The 21774-nt window shown below is 33.3% G+C and overlaps 1 protein-coding gene across 1 annotated transcript in view; it reads left to right on the plus strand.

Moving 5' to 3' along the window:
• Window positions 1-392: 392 nt before the first annotated feature.
• Window positions 393-21774, plus strand: part of LOC114349182 (LIRP) — a 52482-nt gene continuing 31100 nt past the window's right edge. The window contains exon 1 of the mRNA XM_028299570.2: window positions 393-688. The gene's annotated coding sequence lies outside the window, so the exon portion shown is untranslated. The remainder of the gene's footprint in view (window positions 689-21774) is intronic.

Below are 21774 nucleotides of genomic sequence, written 5' to 3' on the forward strand. Positions count from 1 at the left end.
TATCGGCCGACCGCGCAAAAGATGGAGTGACAACCTTCCATAGAGGTATCAATCCGCGAATAAACAAGCAGAATTGCTTATAAAGAGGAAGAAGAAGAAGAAGTGTTAAACTCCAGGTTTTAAAGCTGAAGTTTATAATGCTGTCGGCTCTTTTATAAGAACGCTGACATTGTATATAAAAGTTATTTTGTCATGTAATAAACAAATAACGATTATATGTACAGAGTGGTCTATAAATAGCTGAGGATTAACACAAAGTTCTAATTTAGTAACAGACCAAGAAAAGACATCGATAATATAGTAAACCTCTTGTAGGGTTTTCACGATATGTTAAGATGACCTCTATCATACCAACCGGTGGTAATCGGACTTACACCGTCTTATCTATCCAGAGGCTGATCAACTTAATGTCAGTGCACGGTTTGAATCGGTGCTTAACGATTCTTAACTAGCGCACACCAGCGCTCTGCTTCACATCTTCTTTGGCTGTGCACTCTGTGATGTCCGTTACAAAATACAACTGTCGTATGTGCGTGAAATCAGTTTCTATTTTTTTATTAAAATTTGATGGTGAAGAGGTGGTGACCAGGTACTTAAACTAAATTTACTAATTAGTTTTTAACTCTTTCTTAGTGTGATAAGGACTGTGAATTTTTTGGGACTTTCGGATTTACAAATATAATGTGTGGTAAGTACTTTTGTTTCGAATTGTGTGTCGAAGAAAAAATAATGTGCTAAATATTTGAATATTTCTTAATAGTAACCACAGTTTACTTGTTACCTTAAACACTTATATTAATTTAAAGGCCTTAATTGGAAGGGAATATTAACATTAACAGTATAATTTGAAGCCGGTTGTATCTCTAGCATTGAGCTCTCATACACCTTTCATATGTTTTGCTTTGCTTTTTCTTTATATTGGATTCATTAATTAGCTAATATGGCAGACTTTCTTACGAAATAAGTTGCCAATTGTTTATCTACATATTTAATGATTTTTCTTTCGCCGCCGTATTTACCTATACGTTGTTTTCATCCAGGGCCACGTTTAGGTCAAATGACGTCCTAGACAATTCTCTAGTAGCCGCCCTTTAAACATGTACCATTTTTTGCGAAAAAAAATGCAAGCAGAATTTTTTATTTAAATAAGAATATTAGGTTCTTCACATAATGTTTGAAAATTTGTTAAAAATATTCTTTATTTTACATCAGGCGTAATGTTACACATTACTATTATAAGTATGTTTGAGCATTTTGACCTGTGCCCAATGCATGCGTTTTAATGCATGATACGTAGAAATTGTCTGTTTGTAGGCGCGCCGACTCGTTCGATTTTAAATTAGAGATGCATTGAAAACATTACTCAAGCACTATGTGCTTATAGCTTTGTTTAACAATAAAAAAATTAATTTTTAGCAATGCAAATAATCAAAACCGGTATAATTTGACATGAACTTTCAAATGCGGTAAGCAGCATTGCTATTTTATTTTTTAATCAAAAGTTATTCGGGTTAAAAAATTGCAATTTTTCGATATTTTAAAAGTTCAACTGAGTTTATCTCGAAAACTATGCATCCCACGAAAAAACTTGTAACATTTTTTGCTTAGAATGACCCAAAAAAATAGAAAAAAGGTTTGCTTTGCTAAGAATCGCTGTTATGTAATTCTTCAAGTTCTACAATCTTATCGAGATCCGGATCAACTGTTAACCAAAAAATTCGTGTTCTACGGGACAAAATACATAAAAAAACTTGGGTAAGTCTATCTGAATAAAGTAGGCCGTTGTTTTTTAATCATATCATTAACGATCACAGAAAAAGTTAAAGTATATTTTAAAAAATAAATTATTTTTCTTAAATAATTATTTATTGAACATAATTTATTTATAAAAGTATACCTTAACTTTTTCTAATAATAATGATAGTATGATTAAAAAAATGGATTTTTGAGAAAAAATTATTTTTTCAAAAATTGTTAAAAAAATTAGACTGTTTATTAATTAATAAATGTCTAGATAAATTGCATATTTGTAATGTACACAAAAGTACATACAAATTAAAAGCAGAAAGATTAAAATCCATTGAGTAGATCCCAAGATAATGAAAATGATAGTATTTTTAAGTTACTTTTTTAGATTTTGACTCATGCATTTGACGGCTCCCGCCAGGTAGCTCACAACTTGAGTTCGCGTCCGTTTTTTAATTATTAACAATTTAGTGCAATCAAAGCAGTAACTCCCTCTTCACTTACGACACCAATAACAAATAGAATAACTTTTAAACTAATTAATGGATCGGTCTCAAATTTTAAGGGTTTTTTATGTACCCCAATACCCAACTTTGAGTGAAACACTACAGTTCTAAGTTAGTTTTAGTAAAAGTTATTAATAAATAACGATTTTCAGTTATTTTGCAGTTTACGAAGCAACAAATTAACTTTTGACTTTCAAAAATCGTCATTTTGAAAGTTTTTCAAAGTTCTAAAAAAATCAATTTTTCAAGACAAATCAAAGTTTTCAAAAATCAAGACAAGTCAAAGTTTCTGCAAAATGTGCAATATTGAAGTGTTCAATGTCCCACCGCCTTTGCCCAGCTGCCGGTGGTCTAATAATCACTAAATTTATGACTTCCGTCCTTTTTGAATGAATAGTGTTAAGATAACAGAATGCTATGTTTGTTTTATTTTTGTTATGGATGCAGTTTGTTTTATTCTATTTAGAAATGAATGCCCACTTCTATTTCATTGATGGATGAACAATGAACATATATACTTGTTATTTGATTTTAATTTTTATATACAAATATTTTTTTGTACAGTATTTTTGCCGCCCTCTCACAATTTGCCGCCCAAGGCAAATGCCTATATTGCCTAATGGATAAGTCCCTTCTTATTACAAAGATAAATACCTCACTCTCTATTTTTATCTCTTTCAAAAACTTGATCTTTAAAGTCTTTATTTCAGCAAAATTTAGTAATATTTTAATTTCTTTGTCTTATTATATGTGTGATTTGCAAAACTCGTTTATTTTTACCTCTACTTCTTCAGCCATACTTCTTCTTCTTCCTCTTTATAATCAATTCTATCTGGTTATTGGAAGATTGATACTTGTATGGAAGGTTATCACTCCATCTTTTGCGCGGTCGCCCGATACTTCTTCTACCGATTGGTGATTTATCTCTTGCTATTTTGACCACACGGGTCTCCCCAATTCTGCTTTTGTGGTTATTCGATTTTTTTTTTCTTTAGTGTCGATTCGTTTATTCAGTATACGTTGTTATATTTTCTTATACTATCTTCACTCTTCTTTCGATCTCTCAACGTATTTCCTGTAATTCTTCTCAGTATTCTCATCTCTGCCATTTCTAGTAGTCTTGGTGTTGTGGCTGTGTCGTATCCTGTGTCTGATGCATAATATGACATTATGTCATTATTGGTCTTAGACAACAGACTTTAGACAACAGGAGCCTTAGACCAGTTTGAAGTGTTTAACGAGTTCAATTATCTAGGATCCTACATCAGTAATACAGGATCTTGTGAAACAGAAATACGTAGGAGAATAGGCATGGCCAAAAACGCTATGAGTCGATTATTGAAAATCTGGAAAGATCGCTCCTTTCCGAAGAACACCAAAATAAGATTAGTACGTGCCTTAATTTTTCCCATATTTAATTACGGATCCGAAACATGGACAATGAACTCGGACGACAGAAAAAGGATTGACGCCTTTGAAATGTGGTGCTGGAGAAGAATGCTTCGGATCTTACGAACACAGAACAAATCACTCAATCCTCCAAGAGCTTAATATTCAGACTCGACTTTCCTCTATTTGCCTCTCCACCGTCTTAAAATCTTTCGGCCATATTTCAAGAAGAAGTGATGATAATCTTGAGAGACTTATAATTTCGGGAAACGTTGAAGGGCGCAGAAGTAGAGGTTGCTCACCTACTCGATGGACGGATCAAGTACAGAAAGCCAGTGAAAAAACATTCTCTGAATCCATGAGAAAAGCTCAGGACAGAAGGCGATGGAAAGAGATATTTGCTCGTATTATAGGGAATCACGACACTCAGCAATGAGGAAACGACTGAGGAGGAGGAGGAGGTCTTAGACTGGCTTTATAAATTGTTGACTTCATCTCGATGTTAATTGTTAATATGTCCGTTTCGCCATATATTGTTATTAAGACACCTGCCAGTCTGTTCGCTTTTTGTACTTGACCTCTCACTTCTTCTTCTTTGTCCAGGTCTTCATAGTTGGACAATATAATTCCAAGGTATTTCATTTCCATTACTTCAATACTGATCCCTCAATTTATATTTTACATTTAATTGGTTCTTTGCTGATTACCATTGTTTTAGTTTTCTTTGATGAAATTGTCATATTAAATTCTTTTGCTCTTATGCTAAATCTCTTGGCTATCTCTGCATCTTGGGCTATCAATATTGCGTTGTCTGCGTAACAGAGTACTTTTACTTCTTTCATGATTAAATTAAAAAGCATAGGGCTCAATGAGTCAGCCATACTTGATATTTGGAATATTCGTAACAAAAATAGTTATTAATAGTTTTCTGTATATCCTTCATTTTATATTTAGAGTTCCATTTCTAGAGAATAATGAATCTCCTCTTTTAAATCGTTAAATTAAATCTTTAGAATCAGCAAATTTTATTTTAATACTCTATGGGCAAGTAACAGTGGATTCAGATACAGTTTCAATATTTCTCAAAAGATTTCTCCATGTGTTGCGAAGAATCAGGTGACAAGAAATTACGTTTACAGTGATGAAAATCAAGTTAGAATAACTTAGATGAGAAGAGGTTCATGGAAAAAAGAACCTCATGGAAATTACCAGAGAAAGGCAGTACTCGCCAGTGGCGCACACCCACACCCCCCTACACGCGACACTATATATACACGAAATTTTCGATTTTCTAAATCTGACCGAATTGAAAATTGGGCCAACTCCCATCTTAAAGTTCAGCAAAAGACTCACCCATTCATATGTCAACCATTCATTTTGGTCTAAGAGTGTGGATTTTACGGCCCTTCCTATTTGGGGTCTGTTTTTCGTTCTCGTACCCAAAACTCCCAAAAACTTCGAAAACTTAAGTCCAACCTTTGCGGCTTCTAATAGTACTGATCATTACCTTTCCAACGCATGTCTAATTTGAAAATCGGTTATACCATTCAAAAGTTACCGAGCTCAGAAATATAACTCAATTTCTATTTAAAAATGGGGAAAATGTTTCTGGATAATAATATGTATCTATGTATGTATGTGTGTGGAAATGTTAAACCGATCTGAATTTTTTTTCTCTGTTTGAAGAGGGGTCTGGACCGATTCAGAACCGGTGTAGTTTGTGACTTTTGACCACCAATAAGCCAGCTATAGGACTTGGTAGGTACAAAACGGCATATTTTTGGGGGTATATATCTTCGGTTCAAGAAGAAACAGAAGAACCGCAAATACACCAAATCAATAGAGTTGAGTTAAGCTTTCAAATTGTGTGTAAGATGTCGGGATCAGACATACACACGGCTCAGTATAGCCGAAAAACTGAAAAACTAAACTTTGAAATTTTTGGTTTTTCGACAATTACTCAAAATTTCAACATACGAAATGCGCCAATAACTGAGAATTTGTAGAAGGACTCTTGCCGAATCTAACAGTGTATACCTTATATCCGGGAAAATTCGAATTTTCAAGTTATAGGCTTCATAAATATGATCAAATCTATTATCTATGGGAAAAACGGTTTTTCAAGCTCAATAATTCCTGTAATAGCTTCAGTTATCATACTTTACCTTAGATGCATCAGACACTACTTGTCAATACGTTTCAAACTCATGTTTAGTGATCAAAATCGGTTAAGCCGTTTAAAGCCGTTGTAGTGATTACGACGCTAAATTTGATCTGGCAACGGGCAATCCCAGTTTATTTACCGGCCATCCCAAAATTTTTTTTAAATCTATTTCGAATAAAAAAAATCTAGTGTACATTCGATGGACACTAGATCATTTGGAAGGTAATGCGACAAAAGCGACCATTTATAAAGCTTAACGTGTAATCGAGAAACATTGCATTCAACTGCATACATTTAATTTATAAATAACTTTGAAAAACTCATGATACAAGAATAAAAAACCGCTAAACGCCGTAAAAATGAGTGGCGCATACAATATTCCAGCTACAAAAGATCTGATATGAATATTACGTGGGGCGAAAATGTATTTTCATTTTGATGCAAAACAAAATTCTAGTTTTATTTTAAAAGATTTTTCCATAATATTTGCTAAATTTGAAGTAAACGCGCCACAAAAGAGTTTCAAAATTCAAACTGTATCAAAGTTACTCTTTTCTGGCTCGTTTAACTTCAAATTGAGCAAATATTATGGAAACATCTTCTAAAATAAAACTCGAATTTTCTTTTCCATCAAAATGAAAATACATTTTCGCGCCACGTAATATTCATGTCAGATCTTTTGTAGCTGGAATATTGTATGCGGCACTCATTTTTACGGCGTTTAGCGGTTTTTTATTCTTGTAAAATTTACGTATGTGTTTAGCCTGATATGTGTAGAGAATATTAGAGGAGTTGCTTATAAAATAGGAATCGGCAGCGCCGGTTTAACCAGGGGTCTTTTGGGTGCTGTAGCACCGGGCGGTTGAAGGTTCTAGGGCGGTACGCGCGAAGCGCGTGCTGTTCCGAAATTATATGATTATGGTAAAATAAAATTTGCATACAAATCCACATGATATAATAATAAAAATTTTTCTGGTTTATCATTAACTTGAAAGCTTAACAATAATTTATAAATAAATAATTATTATTAACGTCGACGTACCTATATGGTTTATGCACTGTGTTCAGTTTATGTTATCTAAATGTCAGATAACGTACAAACATGCCGCGCGCCGTAAAATTATATTAGGTCTGGATCCCGCGTATGAAAAAAAAGTTGATTAATAGCAAGCTGAAAATTTGTTAATAGCTTAAGGGTGTCTAGTCGGATAAACTTTGATATATGGGAACACTGGAACAGGGGCAGTTTTAATTGTGGAACAAGTTAAAAATTTGGAACGGTCAGACCACGAAAACGGCACATTTATTTTGTCCGACAGAACAGACTTAAACTCTCCGAACAGAGATTAAACTCTCATGCAAAAATCAGACTGCTATTTATATCCAAATGGTCGTTTTAATGAGTGGAACATGTAGAATATGTCAAATGACAGGAATTATGACAGGTGATAAATAACAGTCTGGTTTTTGCATGAGAGTTTAATCTCTGGTAGGAGAGTTTCAAGTCTATTCTGTCGGACAAAATAAATGTACCGTTTTCGTGGTGTGACCGTTCCAAATTTTTAACCTGTTCCACAATTAAAACTGCCCCTGTTTCAGTATTCCCATATATCAAAGTTTATCGGACTAGACACCCTTAAGCTATTAACAAATTTTCAGCTTGCTATTAATCAACTTTCTTTTCATACACGGGATCCAGACCTATATCATTTTACAGCGTTTAAGAATATAATTAGACCAGTAAGAATCTGTTTTTAGGTGGATGTGAGAGGTGGCATTCAGATTTTTGCGGATAAAGTTAGGTGATAACTTCGTTAATAATAATTAATTTATGCTCCTTCTCAAGTATGCCCGGAACATTAATAAAAAAATAAAATATTTAAAAATTTCAAAACTTTTTCGTTTTTTTATACTTTTTTTGCTTAAAACTTAAAAACTATTTATTTTAGAACAAAGTCCTATAGGAATAAAAAAAAGATAATTCAATTTTCTATCAGATGCGATTTGTTAAAAATGTCTTAATTTATCACCCTTGCTTCAAAATAGCAATAAATATAAAATAAGGGGGCAAAACAAACCTGTCGTTATTCAATTATTTTCCATCACTTAGGTTACACTTGGAACCTTCCTAATTCGCTTAGAAAATTTTTTAATGTGTCAAGACCGTACACCAAATTTCATTAAAATTAACTTACTAGATTTTGCATAATAATTTTGCAATCTAAACTTTTTTTAAAAAATTAAAATTTTTTAAAATATTGCACAACAAAAACTAGAAAATACAAAGATTTGTCAATTTTTTTACATATCAAGAAGTACTCCACCTATCTAATGCACTTTACAGAATTGAAATCGGATTATTTAAGCAGCCTCAGCAATGTTTTAAAGTTATAAACAATTTTTTGGCTTATAAACAAATTAGTGCTGTGTCCAGGAGGGGGTGCTACGGGCTCCTTTATTTAGATGGACTTACCCAAGTTTTTTTATGTATTTTGACCCGTAGAACACGAATTTTTTGGGTAACAGTTGATCCGGATGTCGATAAGATTGTTATAAACAAAGAACTTGAGGAATTACACAAAATCGATTTTTCGCAAAATAAAACATTTTTTGTATTTCTTGGGTAATTCTAAGCAAAAAATGTTCTTACAAGTTTTTTCGTAGGATGCATAGTTTTCGAGATAAACGCGGTGGAACTTTCAAAAAATCGAGAAATTGCAATTTTTGAACGCGAATAACGTTTGATTAAAAAATAAAATAGCAATTCTGCTGGCAGCAATTGAAAGTTTAAGTCAAATTATACCGGTTTTAATTATTAATTGAAATAAAGTTAAGAAATATTTTTGAGCCTGGGCGCGGCATCCGTATCAGCACCGGGCGGCAGACTGTGTTAAACCGGCACTGGGAATCGGTATTTTATACCCAACGTCGGCAGTGGAAAGAGTAATACACAACGAAGAAAATATATATTTGGGATCTTATCACATAGTATTGAAGCTAACTTCTTCTTAGGGTACCTACCGGTTCCGAATGTTGGCGATCAGCATGGTTATTCTAACTTTGCCTGCTGCTATTTGGAATAGTCCGGTTGTAAATGTATTGAACAACTTTCTCAAGTTTTGAAACCAAGATATTCTTCTCCCTTGTTCTCTCTTTCCATATGCCTTCCTTGAATAACCAGTTGCAACAAATCATGTCTGTCTGCATTACTCATAACATAGCCAAGATATTCTAGTTTTCTCTTTTTGATTGTGTTAACAATCTCGCATTTCTTGTCCATTCTACGTAGAACCTCAACATTAGTCATACGATGAACCCATGGTTTTCTTAAAATGCCTCTGTAACACCACATCTCGAAGGTTTCGAGTTTTCTCAAAGAAGCTTCAGAAACTGTCCAGGTCTCTACTCCGTATAATAACGTAGAAAATACATAGTATCTGATGATAGAGATTTTGATGCCAAGTTGTAAATCGTGACTTCTGAAAAGAGACTTTATCGGTACGAATGCTGATCTTGCTTTTCCTATGCACTGTTTTAGTTCAGTAGAGTGGCTCCATTGGCTGTTTACATATGTTGGTACCAAGGCATGGGCGGGGGAGGGGGTGCCGGCCCCTGGGCTTTCGGGTGCTTTAAATTATATATTGTCATCCAAAGTATATAAAATGTAATGTGCAACATCTTCACGTCTGCCCCCTAAATTTTTTTATATGGGCTCTCATTAGTGTTGCCCAAATGCAAGACCAAGACGAGACTTACACAGTCTTGGTCTTGGTCTTGCGCCAATACACCTGGTCTTGGGCTTGGTCTTGGTCTTGCACTCTCAGTCTTGGTCTTGGTCTTGCAGCAAGAGTCTTGCAAGTCTCGCAGTTACCCATTAGCCTATTGCTATTTATTTATTAAGCGTTACTTTAGATCTTAGAAAAACGTACATTTCACATATTATAAACGGTGGGGGATGTAGTCCTGTCGCCAGTGGGGGTACAACGGCCTCCTTAATTCAGATGGACTTACCCAAGTTTTTTTTTATGTATTTTGACCCGTAGAACACGAATTTTTTGGGTAACAGTCGATCCGGATGTCGATAAGATTGTTATATACAAAGAACTTGAGGAATCACATAACAGCGATTTTTCGCAAAAGAAAACATTTTTTTGTATTTTTTGGGCCATTCTAAGCAAAAAATGTTTTTACAAGTTTTTTCCTAGGATGAATAGTTTTCGACATAAACGCGGTTGAACTTTCAAAAAATCGAAAAATGGCAATTTTTGAACCCGAATAACTTTTGATTGCAAAATAAAATAGCAATTGTGCTTACCGCATTTGAAAGATCAAGTCAAATTCTATCGGTTTTGATTACTTTCATTGCTGACATTTAATTTTTTTATTGCTAAACAAAGCTATAAACATATAGTGATTGAATGATGTTTTCAATACATTTCTTATTTGAAATCTAACGAGTAGGCGCGCATACAGACAATTTCTACGTAGATTACGTACATTAAAACGCATGCATTGGGCACTGGAAACACTATGTGTTTATAGCTTTGTTTAACAAATAAAAACTTAATTTTTAGCAATGCAAATAATCAAAACCGATAGAATTTGACTTGAGCTTTCAAATGCAGTCAGCAGAATTGCTATTTTATTTTTTAATCAGAAATTATTCGGGTTCAAAAAGTGCACTTTTTCTATTTTTTGAAAGTTCAACCGCGTTTATCTCGAAAACTATGCATCCTACGAAAAAACTTGTAAGACAATTTTTTGCTGAGAATCACCCAAATAATACAAAAAAATGTTTTGTTTTGCGAAAAATCGCTGTTATGTAATCCCTCAAATTCTTTGTTTATAACAACCTTATCAACATCCGGATCAACTGTTACCCAAAAAATTCGTGTTCTACGGGTCAAAATACATAAAAAAACTTGGGTAAGTCCATCTGAATTAAGGAGGCCGTTGTACCGCCCCCCTGGCGACAGGACTAATGGCGTCTATTCGTAGTATTATAGTCGGTGTAAGAGAGAGAAAGTATTCGAAATCATGAAATAACAAATGTTATATTATTTCATGATTTTATTATTTCGAACACGTCCTCTCTTTACACTGACTATAACCAACGCTATAACACTACGCATAGACGCCATCCCCCACCGGCACCTTTAGAATCTGTGCACTGTAACAGAGTAGGTACATTTTAATCTTACTAAGGAAGTAAAACTTCACTTGTAGGTAAATGGTACATTAAATTTTATTAAATTAAAATTTAATAAAAATTTATATACCGTTTACCTACAACTGAAGTTTTACTTCCTTAGTAAGTTTTTTATTATGGTATACAGCCAATGAGAGGAATCTTTTCCTTTTTATTTTTTTATTGTACATTGTAATCTTGAATTAACATAGCCATAGTAATGGCCAATAAAATTAATAAATGTCCGACATTGGGTAAGGTGTGAACCCACGATCTAAGCGATCCGTGCCTATGCTGTAACTAACTGAGCTATCCATGGTCCACGGGAGTCACTCTGTTTCTTAATAAACGTTTGCATTTAATAAGCTTACATGTGCTAAAACATGGTTAAAATACAAAAAAAAAACAAATTAATGACATAAAGTTGACTGTATTTCAAAGACCATTATCTGTCTAGAACGGGATTGATCGACCCCCACCTTATATGAAATGGAATAAAAGAGTTATACAATTTGCCATGGATTTAAATAAAAAATAAAATACAATGCAAAATAAATTACATTATACAATTTGCCATGTATTTAAATAAAAAATAAAATACAATGCAAATTAAATTACAGAACAGTACGCAATTGCTTTGACGTTACTGTTACTTTATCTTTATATTAATTTTTTTGACCAAGAATTAATACAAAATACATAATACAATTATTCTTTATACTCGTTACTATCCAAAGTATCCAATAACCTAAGTAGGATATTGTTACTTTCCCTAGTCCAATAGTCCAATACCCTCCTATACCATTATTCGTTACTTTAAATATTTCGGTATTTTGTTTATAGGCAGCCGAAATTATCTGTTAATTTGTCTCGTTACTTTTTAAATAACATTAATACTGAACTATAATAACTGAATTATTAAATTGTAAGGTATTGTAGTACTAAAAGGTACTCTTACTTTAAGTCGATAGAATACACCGTTTTCTAGAAAAATCGATTTGAAAATTTTTCGTTTTTTGAATTTCAAAAAAAAAGATTAAAAAAACTATTTAGAAAGATGAAAACTGGTACATTAATTTATATTCCAGAGTTTAATCGGTTTTATTAATGGCGAATTTCTAGAAACGGTCATAGGCGTCCGTTTTGGGTAGGTCAACAGTTATTTTATAGCATAACTTTATTGTCTTTAACTTTTAAGTATTTTTGACACTAGATTATTCAATTATGAGATATTCGAGTACTAAAAGATACTCTTGCTTTAAGTTGGTAAAATACATTGTTTTTTTTAATTTTTTTCAATTTTTTTTTTCAAATTCCCAAAACCAAAAACTTTCAAATCGATTTTTCTAGAAAACTGTGTGTCCTACCGACTTAAAGTAAGAGTACCTTTTAGTACTAGAATACCTCACAATTTAATAATCCAGTATCAAAAATGCTTAAAAGTTGAAGACAAAAAAGTTATGCGATAAAATAACCGTTGCCCTACCCAAAACGGACGCCTATGACCGGTACTAGAAATTCGCAATGGATGGAATCGATTCATTTCTGTAAAGTAAATATGTACACAAATTTTCGTTTTTCTAAATAGAAGCATTCTGGAGGTATTTAAGAAAAACTAATTACATGGCGCCATCATTAAAGAGCTCTAGCTCCCTTAGGAAGCATTTTCGGACTAGGTGAAATTATCTGAGGAATCTCCTGTCTTCGTTTGTCGGTAGAGTTTCTGGACACCCTGTATATACCTACTTTCTGAGGTTTTCTTTTGGGGTTTTAACTTTATTGTAGATGATTTAAGCGCCTTTGGCGATGTGACAATTTTTATCAATGTTTACTTTATGTGAAAAATATTAAAATGTTGATATTTTTATTTATTTTAAGACCATGTTTGTTTGTTTACTTGTTTTTGTTTGGTAATGTTAATAATATGCATTAAAAAACTTGGTTTGATGATGACAATGACTTCAATATTTTGTAAAATATTTCCTAAATTATTTACTCTGTCTGCTCTCAATTTTTCTATTAAAAATATACATTTAATATTTTATATTTTGAGATTACAACACAATATTTTGATAAAAAAATACATGATTTTGTTTTGGCAATTTATACCAAACATCATCGCTTGGGATTACAATTATTTTATTTTTATCTACTTTTATATCAAACTTTTAATTTAGTGTTTATTATTTAGTTTTATTACACGTAGATCACTCTCCATTTCTTTCTTGGACGACCAACAGACCTTCTGCCATCGGGCCTTTCCCAGAAGGTTGTATTTAATAGTCTTTCGTAATTCGATCTCAATACATTCGATCTCTGCCATCTTATATGATTATCATTTTTCTATATTTCTTCTTCTTGTAGTGCCTATCCGTTTCGGATGTTGGCGACCATCATGGTAATCTGTACTTTGCCCTTCTGCAATCGGGCCTTTTCCAGAAGGTTGTATTTAATAGTCTTTCATAATTCGATCTCAGTACATTCGATCTCTGCCATCTTATATGATTATCATTTTTCTATATTTCTTCTTCTTGTAGTGCCTATCCGTTTCGGATGTTGGCCACCATCATGGCAATCTGTACTTTGCTCACTGCTGCTCTAAAAAGATTTGTGGTTGTTGTGTTGAACCACGTACGTAGATTCTTCAGCTAGAAAATCCTTCGCCTTCATGTTCCTCGTTTTCCTTCCACTTTTCCTTGTAAGATTAGTTGCAGCAGTGCATATCTTTTACAGTTCCTCATGATGTGACCAAGGTATTCGATTTTGGCTGCTTTTATTGTGGTTAACAGCTCTTTTCCTTTTTGCATTCTCAGCAAGACTGACAGCTGACAGCTGACAGCAGACAAGATTAGTAACGTGGTTGGTATAAGATACCTTCAGGATTCGACAATAAAGCCACATTTCAAAAGCCTCAATTTTGTTGCTGGTGGCGTCTGTGAGAGTCCACGACTCAACTCCGTACAATAGTATAGGAAAGATATAGCATGGTAGTAACCTGACTTTTATGGGTATTAATAAATCATGACATTTGAATAGCTTAGGCATTTTTTGAAATGCAGATCTTGCTTTCTCTATCCTACATTTTTAATTTCTTTGGAATGGTCCCAATTTTCATTGACGTTCGTACCAAGGTAGGTGTATGTTTTTACTGTTTCTACATTTGGGTACCATAATAATAACTTTCTTCATATACAGGTATCGTTTAGTGTTTTAGTTTAGGTTAGATTTGCCAAGTCTTCTTTGGTTTTCTTGTTATACTCCTTTCAGAACCTTTCGAGGTATTTACGCGACTTTGTAAACTCATTTTAATATTGCTGCTTTGGTTACAATTTCAGTTCTATACTAAGTGAGGACTTGTCTTTCAGAGTAATCTTGATACGGCTACTGATTTATTGAATATGCCCATCGTTTGCCCAGGCAAGAGCTATTTTTCTTCATATTTCGCATGCGTAACTACCTCTGGACATATTAATTTCGTTATCTGGGTATATTTTTATTTCAAATTAACCACAATAAGCCCAAAACACGTTTAAATAATATAAACTGAAGTGCATAGAAATCGGTCCACTTAAAAATTTGGTCATTTTTGATGTCTCGAATTGCCTAAACCTGTTGACCGATTTAAGTGATTTTTTTAATATGTTATAGCCTTATTCTTTAGCAATATCGATGTAATAATATTACTGCTAAACGGGTAAATTTTCATTGTATACCGAGTGTACTAAACAAACTGTGTATTTGTTTGTTTAATCATATATGAATCATATCATAAATTAATCAAAATAACTATGCCGTTTCATATTTAACTTCAAATATCTCGAAAACTAATAACTTTATCGTTACCAATGAAAAGTATATTATTTACATAGAAAGTATTGGAGAATCTAAAAAAGGCACTAAAATAGTAATTCCTCCAGTGGCGTAGAATTTGAGAAGGGTCAACCATTCACTATCCCTGTCGTACGCCTCTGGTAGTAGCTAGAAACGTTTGTTTATCATAATTTAGTAGGATGTACTTTCTGCCAAGTATAAAAAGGATACGTCGAATAATTTTAAAATGCTGGGCAAAAATAGTTTTTAAATTTTTAGATAAAACACCCCGTAACTCAATAAGGGACCACATTTTATTTAAGTGTTTTAGGTTAAATCTTCGTATTTTGTGCTAAGGTTTCTCCAGTTACTATATGGACAATTATTAATGAAACACCCTGTATAAAAATTACTTTTTAATATACGATTGGAATATTTCGCATTTGCGTTTTATTTAGAAATTGTTATATAATTTGATATTACCGTTTGATCAAATATATTTTGAATGTATTGACTATTTATTAAAAACAATAAATACTTGATGTCTAGTTTCTATATTTAGACACGGTAAATCTATACATGTACTTAAAAAGTTGTGCAATCCTCTTATCAATTTGAATTATTATGTTATTATTTTTAATCGCATTAATAATTGTGACCTAGTTTTAGAAAATATTTTATTTTTCTAAGATTAAACCTCAATTCTACTTCAATTTCTATTAAAAAAAAATTAAAGATTATACTATTTGACATAGTCATCTAAGGTTGAGCTCTGAGTTTGTTAAGCATTTAGTTTATTAAGATCTTGGGACCTAAAATGTACCGATGAACTTGAGGATGATAATAGTGCACGCCACGTCGTGTAAAGAAAAGTCCTTGGGCAATACTCGAACATTAGGATGGACCTTAGGCCCAGTGAGATGTACGTCATTAAAGGATAGTCTCATAGACTAACTCGCGCTTATGTCAGCGACACAGGTCTTGAAGGACTAGTTTTCCTTTACCACTGCAGCAGGTGGAAGAGAACATGCATTACTGGTGTTGAATGTTGCTCATACCATGTACCACAAACCTTACACATAATTCAGTACTAAAAGGAAAAACTCGACTCGCCGCAATATCAACCAAAATATACTTTATACTAAAAGATACTTAATACGTTATACTACTAGAAGAAGAGAAGACATAGAACGAATGATAATTAAAGGCAACGTGGCGGACAAAAGATCGAGAGGAAGATCTCCAGTATGATGGTCGGGCGAAATAAAGAACATGATTGGTTCCTCTTCTCCGAAGCAAAACGACACGCACAGGAGAGAAATCACTAGACAGAAATAGTGAAATGAATTACATGACGCTACTATATCCATCCTCATTATGCAGGGAAAGATTCAAGGAAAAAGGAGCATAGAGAGACGCAGAATATCGAGGCTGCGCAACCTGAGAGAATGGTACGGATGTACATCGAACGAACTTTTCAGAGCAGCCGTCTCCAAAGTCCGAATAGCTATAATGATTGCCGACCTCCATCACGGAGATGGCACTTAAAGAAGAAGACTACATCCATACAAAAGAGAAAAGATAGAGGAGGAGAAGATGGAAATTCTACGATCGATTTACCTAGCTTTTACCCGCTTAGACATATTTTTTGTAATAGTAGGTACTATTCAGCATTTACTGATCATGAGTCTCTGTAAGCCCATCGGCATTTTTGTCTTGCTTCATTTTCTCAAATTTACTGAGATGTCACTAAATTGTTTAATAATATCGCTGTTAACATTTCAATGAAGAACGCTAAAACTGTCGGAAACCTATTTTAAAAAATTAAAATCACTCTACCTACACAGGAAAAATAAGTGTGTTTTATTTCTTACCTTGCGCCATTGTAGTTCTTGTTACATTGGCTGTGCTGACCATTCACTTAAAGGTCGATTAACATCTCACAACAGTGGCGTTAATAAATCCAAGCAATCCTTTGACTTGAGCAAACAGGCTATCACCGTGAGTGAACTAGTGATGAGCGAGACTGGTCTTGGTCTTGCGGTCTTGGTCTTGGTCTTGCAGCAAGACCAAGACCAAGACCAGGTATTCAAGACCAAGACTGAACCTTGCAAGACTACGCAAGACCAAGACCAACCTGCAAGACTCTTGCACTTTTTTGCGAAATTGGTTTTTTATTATTTAACTTTATTTTTATAGTTCAATAATATATATTGACATTGTAATAAACCTTAAACAATATCGAATTTTTAAAATACATAATATTTTAAGCTAAAAATCAACAATTTTGATATATACTGTGATCGGTAGTAAAACAGATTAAGGGGAATTGGTTTTAACATTCCCCTTCTAACTTTTCTAGCGTTATGTTATAATTTTACAACAGTAAATACAGGGTATTTAACGTAAGCAGGCCACTTAAATAACAAAAAAAGCAATCGAAAGTAAAAAAAAAGGGAGCACAATCGAATTTAAAAAAATGCTCCGTATTAGACTGTCGTATAATTTATGAAAAGAATACTGATGACGTCGTTTCTGTAGTAGCCAAAAATGACATTTAAAAAACCGTATATGTGGAAACAGAAATAAAATTATTCCTATGACAGTTCAACAGTTTCCAGTATAATAGATTTTCCGCCATATTTGTTTCTAATTGGAACTTAAAAGCTAAAAATAATGAAATTTTTTTGAGTGATACTGGATTTTTCGGAAAATGATTTTCTTTAATTTTTCTATTTTCAGTTATTCTCTATTATGAACAGTTTCCGAGATATCGAGCTTTGTCACACTATACAGCCACCCTGTATTATATGCAGAATGTTTACTAAGTATGTGTACAAACTTTATAGGTTAAACGTTCATATGAACTGAAAATAATTTTTTTTTAATGAGAAATCAGTGTTCACGTTCGATACATCATTTCAATAGGAGTTTTACATCTGGTTCAAATTGAAGGTTTTTTTAATTTTTTCTCCACATAAAAACACAGTTTTGCTTTTGCCTTGTATATAAGTATGTATAATTAAATAAAGCGCGTATTTCCTCCAAATAAAATAAAATGTAACTAATAACTTTTTCTTTTTTATTCTTTTTTTTTTCACTTTTTTTTCTTTTATATCATATGCTATTGAATGTATAGAAAGCAGGTTGTGTAATTCAAATTAAAATTGAAATTTGAAAATAAACCTTTATATTTGAAACATACTTTTTAGTGAAATAATTAGGTGAATGGATAATGTTAAAATTGATATCCATTTGAAACTACATTCTACATTCTTTTAAAATTTTAAAGCTAAAAATATAGTTTCATTCTTCACATCTTTATTTATTTCAATGTACATTTTATTCGAAATTGTTTGGTTCAAATTATTACTACCAAAAAAGCAAGACCAGCAAGGCTCTTGCAGCAAGACCAAGACCAAGAACAAGACCTGCTAGTGCAAGACCAAGACCAAAACCAAGACTGCCTTTTAGCTGCAAGACCAAGACCAAGACCAAGCTTGCAAGAACAAGATCAAGACAAAGACTAGCCTGGTCTTGGTCTTGTTCTTGTTTTGCTCATCACTAGAGTGAATTAAAAGAAGATTTCGATTGTGTCAAATAATAATTTTTGTTCTCCGCCGCATTTATGATTGGTTGGCTTTCAAAATGGAACTATTAGTAGTAGAAGGTAACTTAGAAGGCCGATGGCTAAGAAAAAGATCTCAAACACGATGGGCAGGCCAAATGAAGACTCTGGTGGGAAAATCCGTACATGGAACCATCCATCTGGCAAAAGATCGCAGTCAATGGAAAAATGCGAAAAAGAGTAAAAAAGAACCATCCCTGAAAAAGGAAAACCCGAGGAAAAAGAAAAATAGTGATAAGCTAAAGTAACCAATAATAGTATTTCACCAAAATGTTTGCATATAATACCTACCATTTGTAATGAAACTACAAAACCTTTATAAACTAGGTTTAAATATACAAGAAATCAGCATGAGGTGATTATTGAAATTACAAAAACATGACATAAGCAGATGCCAGTAACTAAGATGAGAAATAACAAACATAGTTCACAGACTACTATATTCACCACAGCTTTATTTTTTACAAAGTCTTTAAGGTAAGCAGGAGCATTTCTTTCCCTTGTACCTCTCCTAATAAAAATGTCTTTATTTTCTTCCCTCAAATCAGTTTCAATGCCACCCTCTTCCAGACCGTTAACAGGAGAAATATTGGGCTTGTCTTAAAGCTACTGTTGTTTCTTTGCCATCTTCATGTCTAACAACAGCATAGTTCGGATTTGCTTCAATCAGTTGCATTTCTTCAACAAGAGCGTCATATTTGGAGTGCCTCACATTCTTTTTCATAAACACTTTTCCAGGGGTTATCAACCATGAAGGAAGTGCAGTTCCATTTAAAGCTTTTGTAGAATGATAAAACATTAGCTCATGGGGGGTTCTGTTTGTAGCTGTACACAAGAGAAAACGAATTGAATGAAGAGCTATATCAACTACTTCTTCCCACTGTTCATGTTTTACATTTTTAGATTTTAAAGCAAGAGAAATAGTTTTCCATATAATTCCATTATATCTTTCTGCCTGCATGGCCATTGACTTCAGGATTATACGATGTTGTTCGGCTTGTCGGTATTCCTTGTAAATGGAGAAACGTTTTTACTTCTTGAGACATAAATTCCCCTCTTGATCTGAATGGATGTAAACAGGCATTCCAAATAAAGAGAATAAGTTTGTAAGACACTTCACATGGATATACAAAGGGGAATCGAGAATATTCGTTATGAGATCTAGATGGAAGCGGTCCTTTAAAATCCAGAGACAATCTTTCAAAACGCGAAGTTGCTTTAATTAATCTCCCTTGAGTTTTCAAAAACTTTGGTTTTATTTCTGCACAGATAGGACAGCGATTGGTCATTTCACGGACTTCATTAATAGTATATGGTAATTTACGTGTCTTTATCCAATGGACCATTCTGGTGATTCCTGGATGACACAAGGATTGATGTAGTTCAAATAAACTTGGTCGAGGATTTATTGAACAGTACACCCGTGAGAAAGTATCTGGCACTACATTCTCAACTCCTAGTCTGTACTGAATATCGAGACTATAACATGATAGTTCAAGGCGCCATCTGATAATATTCTCATTTTTTATCTTACTAGTGTGGCGCATATTGAACATAAAAAACACAGACTTTTGATCAGTTATAATTCGAAAATGTTTACCTATCAAGAAATGTCTCCAATTTCTAAGAGCTTCCCCTGTTGAATGACTTCAATAGTGGGAGTCATATGTTGCCCTAGGGCCGTAGCCATAGGAATTTTTTCAATGCTTTGAATTTTGCCATGTTGGCATCTATATAAGACTTTTATTCTGTTTTTGAAAGGCTTTGACCTTTGTATTTTTGGCTCACCATGTTCTTGTAACACTGATGATGCTCTTGGTACAGAGCGAAAACGTTTTGTTTCTATGTTTGTAGCCCTATAGGGGCTTTTTAAACTAATATAACTTTTACCAAGCCAAAAATTTTGTGTTAAATTTTACTTGTAATTAATGGTATTATACAGCCAGCTACAGGAAAATTTTTCCTAGTAAATATTTATATAATTTGTTTAACTGCTTAATTATTATGCATTTTTATTTATTCCTGGTAAATAGACACCTACTAAATATTCTCATTGATAAATCTTACAAAATAAATATTGAACACTGCAGACTAGAGCAAAACTATTTCTTAATAAACATATTTTCGTTGATTTTTGCTGATACCAACAATAAGGAAATGAACAGTTTAATTCTGTTAAATAACAAATTTCAAACTCTTAATCAATATAGATTATTTATCTCCCGCATTTTTTAAAAACTATTTTGAGAAAGCATATTTTGTATGAAAATATTTTGAAAATTTACGTATAAATAAACAAAATTCCTTGAAAATACGCTAAAATAAAAAATATTTACGAGAAACAAAGTCACTTATAAATTTGTTCTTCTTCTGTTCTGTACATCTTTTGTGCACATGAATTGTGCAGTGTTTATGAATTCTGATATTCTTCCAGAGTTGCGATTGAACTTATATACACCTTTTCAGCTTTCTCTTATTCTTCCTTCGGTGCCATATTAGGTCCCCCTAACGTTGGCAATTACATTGGAGGGTTGTTCACGGTTTTTAGCTAATCGGAATATTTGTTCGGCATTGCGTATTCCTGTCGAATCGCGAAAGTTCTTGAGCCATGCCGTTCCTTCCAATTCTTCTGCGGCAAAGCATCTCATATATTTAAAGTGAATAACTGTCTCAATATTGTGTTGATCTGTAGGGATGCATTGTCGTAAAATTGGCGTTTAAATATCATAAATGTTGTTTTAGAAGCGTTTATTTTTAGACCCATTTCTCTTGCTGTCATGTTTACGTGATCCAAAAACTCTTTAAGGCCCTGAAGACTACTGCATAAGATGGCAGTGATCTAAGGTTATTGATCAGTTCACCATTGATTATATTATTAAAGATTCACTACGAATGATTATTAGTTCACTGCGAATTCTTTATGTTCCAACGCCTGTTTTAAAATTATATCCGAGTAGATATTAAGTAACAGCAAAGATAGAATCGAAAAAGCACGTTCTAATTTTATGAAAATGAAAAAGGTCCTATGTAGCAAAGATTTAGCTCTTAAAGTACGTCTAACAAAATGTTATGTGTACAATGTACTATACTATGGAGTGGAACCATGGACGTTAAATGTAGAGACAATGAGACGACTTAACGCCTTTGAAATGTGGACCTATAGAAGAACTATGAGAGTTTCCTGGGTAGATAGAGTTACGAACAACGAAGTACTGAAAAGAATAGGTAAAGAGAAGGGAGTTGGACAATTAAAGAAAGAAAACTACAGTATCTCGGACATGTGATGCGGGGCGAGAAGTATGGCATCCTGCGACTCATAACGCAAGGAAAGATAGATGGCAGA

This window comes from Diabrotica virgifera, chromosome 3, assembly GCF_917563875.1.
Source record: "Diabrotica virgifera virgifera chromosome 3, PGI_DIABVI_V3a".
Classification (NCBI taxonomy): domain Eukaryota; kingdom Metazoa; phylum Arthropoda; class Insecta; order Coleoptera; family Chrysomelidae; genus Diabrotica; species Diabrotica virgifera.